This window comes from Geospiza fortis, unplaced genomic scaffold, assembly GCF_000277835.1.
Source record: "Geospiza fortis unplaced genomic scaffold, GeoFor_1.0 scaffold237, whole genome shotgun sequence".
Lineage (NCBI taxonomy): Eukaryota > Metazoa > Chordata > Aves > Passeriformes > Thraupidae > Geospiza > Geospiza fortis.
This window is the reverse complement of record NW_005054319.1, coordinates 2,571,492-2,578,796: the sequence shown is the minus strand read 5'-3', so window position 1 is coordinate 2,578,796 and position 7,305 is coordinate 2,571,492. Positions and strand designations below refer to the sequence as shown.

General features: G+C 40.6%; 1 protein-coding gene across 1 annotated transcript in view; it reads left to right on the top strand.

Annotated features, from left to right (window-relative positions):
• Nucleotides 1–172: 172 nt before the first annotated feature.
• GPR146 (G protein-coupled receptor 146) overlaps nt 173–7,305 on the top strand; it is a 46,209-nt gene continuing 39,076 nt past the window's right edge. Inside the window, exon 1 of the mRNA XM_005420361.2 lies at nt 173–987. The gene's annotated coding sequence lies outside the window, so the exon portion shown is untranslated. The remainder of the gene's footprint in view (nt 988–7,305) is intronic.

Genomic DNA, 7,305 nt, shown 5'->3' with positions numbered 1-7,305 from the left:
AAAAAAAAAAAAAAAAAAAAGAACCTCCCCAGAAATCATTTGTATCCACATCCCTGAGGCTTACACACAGCCCTTTTAACCCCCCTCCCCAGAAACGCAGAGGAATTTTAATAGAAGGAGCACGAGACTGTCGCAGCACTCGGCACTTTCATTGCCACCAAAGTCGCCCCCTTTAGTGGTGCTGACAATTTCTTCTGAGGCTTAAAAAGGCTTTGGGCTGTGAGAGGAGGTAGAAGCAGAGCAGAGGCTGTTTTGAAATCCTTGCTGGAGAATTAGAAAAAAAATAAATAAACCAACCCCAAACCACGAGCTCGATCTCCTCCAATGAAAGAGGTACCACAGGGTGTAGGCAGGTTGCCAGGCGAGCTCGGCAGCGTGACCGCACTGCATTGAGTTTCTTTAATGAAAGCCAGGAAAGAACACATTACACAGTGTTTCTTCTGAGAGCCAGCGAGCCTCCAGTGATTGAAATCAATAAAAACAGTCGGCAAGGGGCCCAGTGGGGGAAGAGAGAAATCTCCACTACAGCATTCAGTTTGCTTTCCACTTTCTCCCTCCCCCTCTAAAGTTAAACTCCGAAGATCACCATGACAAGCTACTTCGCTTCCAGCGCTGGGAAGACGCTGGTGGGGATTTAAAGGAAGCGAGCGCTTTCCTTCGCCTCCCTGCCTTCGCTCTCCCCCCAGCGCGGAGGAAATGAAAGGCTTGTTCGGAATTTGAATCCCGCCTGGAAAAACTTCATTGGACAAGTGCATCGTTCTGCATTTCAGGAAAGGGATGGATTTTACGGTCAGAGAATGCTAAAAGGTGAGAGGGGAAAGCAAAGCAGGAATCTGATCCAGCCGGAGCCCACGAACAGGGTAGGATGTCCAAGCCGGCGGAGGGGACCTCTGGAGCTGCGGGACGGACTGAGAGCAAGTGCCTGAGATCATCCACATCCTGAGGCACCTGGAACGCTGGGAACACGTGACAGACACACCAACCCAGGTAAGCAGAACCTGCTTTTGACAATCCCCCGTCCCGCGTCCGAAAGCCCAGAGACCCTTGTGCTCCAGCCTGCACAGTCTGCCCCACGTCCGCCCTCGTTAACCTCGGGCGACTTAACGCTAAGCTTGTCCCGTCTGAGAACCGTGTCAGGCCACTAATCCTCACTGAACTATAAACCGTGCACAAAAGCCCTTTGTTTACCCGTTTTGTGTTGAATTTGCGAGCTGACAAGGTAGGACAGGGCCATTGCGTAAGTGCAGCTCCCCCAGGAGCTGCCGCTCCACGCGGGCTCGCTCGGAGCAGGGGAACACGGCTGACCCCGCACGCTGGAGCTGCCTGTGATCTGAGAGAGCGCCACTAATGGATTTCTAATATGGTCCATATTTATCTATTTTATTTATGTATTTTAATCACCATAGCAGCCACATACAGAACATACTTGCACCGAGTTCCATGTGCTGCTCTGCACCGCGACTCGCAGCAGCGTGCATGCACGGGGGGCTAGGCTGATTGTTTTGTCAAAAAGAACTTGGCAATTAGTTGTTAACACAGCCAAGGGGGATTTCTGGCACGTTGTTTAGGAACGACCAACACAGGTTTATGCAGCACGTGTGTATTTGCCGTTACCCTAATGCAAACAGGCTTTATCCCAAATAAAAATGGGGAAGGCACAGATAACAGCTGTAGATTACAACATTCTTCTCAACTTTTTGGCCAACTTCAGATGATTTACGTAGACCTCAGTGAGACACAGAGAGTGAAATCAAAGCCTGCCTTCCACAAGGCAAGCAAAAATAATGACAGCTCCATCTCTTCTCCAGCAGAGGCAGGAATTCACTGGGACAGATAATAAATAGGTGCCTGTGGAGCAAGAGCAACAGTGCTTGTCCCTCTCACGCTGGTCATCATGAGATGTTGACAGCAACACACATGCTCACTGCTGGAGAGGGACTGGATGCCTCCACTTCCACTTTAATGTTTCAGAACCTTTTTATCCACAGCCTGTAGGGCACAAAGTCTGAAGGTAGAGAGAAAAGACTCCAGCTCAGTACCAGCAGACAGAATGAAGGAATTTAGTACAGCAAGTGCAGATGTGCATCTGCAGGTGCCGTGTTGCTCTTTCCTTGGAAAACACACACTTCTAAAGGGTCATTTTGTTATTTGCACATCTCACAGAAATAGATGACTCACCCACTTAAAGAATGACCCGGAGAACACCCCCATGACCAAAAGTAAATGCCATAAGTTGAAGCATGAGCTGTTCTAATAAAGCTACAAAAATAGCTGAGGCAGTATTTAAATAGTAAGAAGTTTCTAGACTAATTTATTAATCCAGTTTTCAACTTTTCACAGAAAAGGATCGCAAAATTATAGCTGAAGGTGTAATTAAAGAACAATCATTTACAACAAAAAAGCAAAGTTATGATTCTTAATAGAATAGGATCCTACATGAAGTTCTGGGCATACCCACAGACCCACAATTCATTTTGCAGAGTCAATTCTGTTTTGCCTCCCCTGCACAGATCCTTTGCCGAAATGACAGCACCTTCATAGCTCAGGAATCACAGCAATCATTCCCACACCAATCAACAAGTCTGCTTTGCGCTGCTCTTGGAGCTAAATTTATCCTTATGCAGAGGAACTCATTAAAGTCTTTATTTAACATTTCAGACAAGGAAAGCTTAGGTGGGACTTACACAACACGTACCGCTTGTACTGACATTCTCAAGCTCAAGTGATATTCCTCCCCATTACTCCCTCAGCAAAAATAGAAATATTACCTTTAAAGTGTGGGATATTTTTGTTCATAGTGATGCATTTTTCAGAAGCCAAGTGGCATGAGTGACCACTGTTAATGGAATATCTTATTTTCAAACACACAACATAGAAAGAAATGTATTTTCTCTATCAGAAGTTATGATCAAATACAGATATTCTAGCAGTCATATCAGGGTTTTTCAGGCCTGTCAATGTTATTAAAGCTGATTTTGTGCACAGTGACCTATCCTTCAGACTCTACCTCTGGAAGAATCCCATGTCGCTTTGCACAAAAGAAAAGAACTATTGGGAACCAATTACTCATGTTTCTACCAGTCTTGGAGGTCCCACATACACGGGAGTACTTTATCCTCAACAATGAAACACATCTTCATCATAATCAAGAGTTCCTAATAGCTCATGGCAATTGTCCTTACAGCAATGCTTGTTGGTAAAAGAGCTGTTTGAAAACAGTTTGTAAGGTTTTGAAACAGTCAGAAAAGTAGATGGAAGTATTTTAAAGGTGTAAGGACAAACACTTTGTTTTAATATCTCCCATTTAAGTCTTTACGAAGGAAAAGATCTGGGATTATAAAAAACAAGCTGAATGGCCATTCAAAAAACGCTGAAATTCAGCATTAAAGGTGCAAACACGAGAGTCTGTTGAACACCTGGACAGCCTGTGTTCAGTGAAACAATATTCATGCCTGCTCTGGGGGGAAAAAAAGTGTTGACATCCCTTTCAAATGAACATGATCTGACACTTCTTGATTATGGTAAAGCTTCAAGGTGTCTCCTTTCCTATTTATACCAGTGGTTCATGTTCACAGTGCTGGATTCACTCAGCTGAGTATATTTAGTTTGCTCAGTCTCAAATTGACAGCTTCTCTGTAATGTACCCATTCTGACTTAAAAATGGCACATAATTAACATACAGCTGGAGAAGGTACATTTTTGCCATTTATGGGAAAGACTAGCGAAGCTGAAGATTAAATATTAAATATTAAATATTAAATAGAAAATAAATGGTTATTGATCCATAGGAAAGGTGGTTTGCCCTACAATTCAAGCAGGAATCCTTGTATTTGACTTAGGAAGACATTTTTTGTTAAAAAAAAGGTCAACAAAACCCATAAAAAACTTCATACCTCAACAAGTTGCCACTGTCTTCAGCTGCAGAGTTAACAGGATGTATAGATACAGGGAATGAATGTCCTGGGACATACACACTACTCTCAAACCCTCCATATTCTCCATATTCTCACAGACCTATGGAACTTTTTTTCCTTAATTTCTTAATAAAAACCAGCACCAGTTTTAGTCAGTTATACCAAGATCTTCTTCAAAACCAAGCAAAATATTCCAGAATGTGTTTCATCCATACCTGCGTTTATAGACACTCAGCTGCACATGCACACGTAGGCAGGAACATGCAACTTTCAATTTGTGATGAACAAGACCCAGGAGAAGACACTCAGGAAAATGGAGTGGGCAGGATTCATTTCTTTAGCAGAATGTGATCATTTCATGATTCAGTCACCCTAAAATAGACACCCACAGCAGCACTTGGAACATGAGCAGCCTCTCAACTTTCCTGCACCTTCATCCCGAGCATAAGGGATTAACAACCTCAGCACAGGTCTTTCCTCTTGGTTTACTTTAAAATCAGCTAAATGGTTTGGGAGACAGAGATCTGGACCCTCAGTTTGGTTGAGAAAAGAGAGACACCTTAAACAAAATAAGGAAATGCGATGGGCATTACTGATTTTTGCATTTGACTTCCTGCCTAGTGATAACCAGAGACGGATGACTGAGATTGTGACAATTAATTTGTGTGAAATGATCCTTTTTCTAAATATATATAATTTCCACTAAGAGACCTTTGAACACTTGCATGCAGAATTTGAAAATGTTTAAAGCAACAAGTACTATAAAACTGTGTTTCAAGCACAGTTCAGTTGCCACTGAACGTCCTATTTTAAGAAGCTCTTTCTCAAGGAGAATGGTAAAGGAGGAATGTTTTTAGGAGCTGGCATGAATTACACAACCGAACTTTCCTTCAGGTCTGCGTGCTGCTCTTCATATCCCCATGAGCAAGTGCAAATGGTACTTCACATGACTGGTAGGGAGAAAGAATTTGAATTTGTTTGTAAGTCTAAAATGGTCTCCTGAAAGTTCCTTAAGAAAATTCCATCCATAATTTTGAAAGTCTTTGAAAATGAAGTGCAACCCATTCCAAAATCCTATTTATTTAGCAACGCTCTACATGCTTTCTGTTCTTGTGAGCTCTCTGCTAACTATACATCTGTGATAACAACTTTTAAGCTCCCCAAATTTATCACACAGCTGAAAATACTGAAATGACATCTGGTTTTTATAGCATCAGGTGTGCCTTCATTATGCGTTTGTGAGGCAGAGCAGAAAATTGAAAAACAATTATGATTTAAGAAGCTAAATTAAAACCTGTTGACTGTTTAGTAAAAATGCTCCATAAAACCTGTTTGTATTCCAGCAGACCCCACTGAAAAGCATCATTGTAAAAGCAGCACAAAACAAGGTGTTGGTAGTGTTTGCTTATTTTGGAATGAAGGCATCTAGAAAATTATCCTAAAATCAAATTGTATTAATTTGCATTTCAATAAGAAGTAACTTAAGCATACTAATAAAATAAGTACTAGAATTTACATGGACAGAATTTACAATTCATGATAGTTTTAAAGCCAGGCTTTACCTGCTGAGCTTATATTTTACATCTTTGATAAACCAAGCATAAATACAACAGGAAGCAACAGCTGCCCATGTAATTTTAAAGTTAAGTACGAAACAGAGTGGAAAATTACAGATGGACTAAGATGTGAAATACAAGAAAGCCTGGACTCAGCAATGGGAGGATTAAGTTTATCACATACCTGTTCTGTTATCATGTAATTTTCCAGGGATCAAAAGAAAGTTTTAAGATAGGAACAACAAGGAACTTCTTCATGGCACACAGGGCAGTACAGCACTGGAGATGGCCATTAGAGAACGCAGATGGTCAAAGGTAAATGTTTGAGTTGTTACTGAACCAAGAGTCAACATTTCCATAGTGCATAGGGATAATGGCTACAGTGGGATTAGACTGCAGAGCTTTGGAAGTGAAGTAGTTTATGAAGTAGTTTATCTCCTTTTAAAAAGGAGAGCAAAGGAAGAGAGAGAGAGAGTAACAGCAAATGGAAGGTCCATCTCAAGGGAAATCCTGATCTTCAAAACAAAATTTAAAAAAAATTAAGTAGTCTGGAAAAAAGCCAAGATGTCATCATTAATTGTTGAATGGCAACAGAAAAGCTTTGTATTTCTTTTTGTAATTGCAAACAATAAAATATACTTTGAAACAGAAAAATTAAACTGAAATTAAAATGAAAATATTCTGCCTTAATGAGAAACATTCCATTATTGTGAATGTGAAATAAGCAAGCAGATATGATACTTCTCTTTTGAAGACTGAAGTAAAAGTCAATATGTTTCCTAAAACATGTTAAGTAAAATTGCAGTCTCCAAAGAAGAAAAAAAAATCAAGTTTCACAAAGAAATTTCCTTATCTTTTATTTTTTTAAACTTTCTTTAAAAAATAATACTTTCCCTTGCAATACTGGGAGCTAAAATTGTACTGGAAGGTCATAAGGTGGAAAATGGAGATAAGATCTCCTGCCAGGGATGCAGGAAGCATGGTTACTGAAATGTGAAGTCAAGGACAGCAGGGATCTCTGGAAAAGTTAGGGAAGCCAGGAAAATCAGAACCTGTTTTTCTATTAAGATAGCAAAGACAAAACATTGTACTTCCTGCACAGATTCTTCCAGATTCACTGAGTGAACTCTTCAGTTATTTAAGGCTTTCATAAAATCTGTCATTGAACCTTAAAAACTTTTGACTCCAAAAATTCCAAAGCGGTTTTGAAGCGCTGGCTTATCTCCCACTGTTCGTGACCAACGAAGCATCCAGGAACAGTAAGTGGTGAAAATTCATGACAGATTCCAACTTCCAAGTTACAGAAAGTTGTCACAGCCCCATTTATATAATTTAAGTACTTGATGACTTAAGTCTGCCATGCCTTACGAACTATAGGAATAGCAAATCTGAAATAAATACACAAAATGCATGAAACAGGGGCAGCAGCAAGGCCAGGAGAGATTGAGGTTGTACAGAATGATGATAGACCTGGGCCTTACCGCTTCCACACAATGGAAAGCTGAGCTTAGCCACCAAAGGAATTCTGCAAGAGAGAAACAGAGTGCAAAGCTCCAAGAAGTAGGTAATAAAAGTGTGCATAACATTTTTCAACTGGCTTGTAGTTATTTTAGGGCATCTGAGAGTTTAGAAAGGTACCACACCGTGGTTTAACTACTGTAATTAACATAATTAACAGTTCTGGTCTATGCTTTCTAATGTTTAGGTACATGATTCAATTCTAGTTGCAGTCAGGGTTTCTAAATTTCAAGTGTTTTTAAGCATCAGCAGAATATTTTATTACTGCACTGCTGGGCTAGGTTTGGCCAAGGGTGAGATGTTGTGGTTAGAAATAT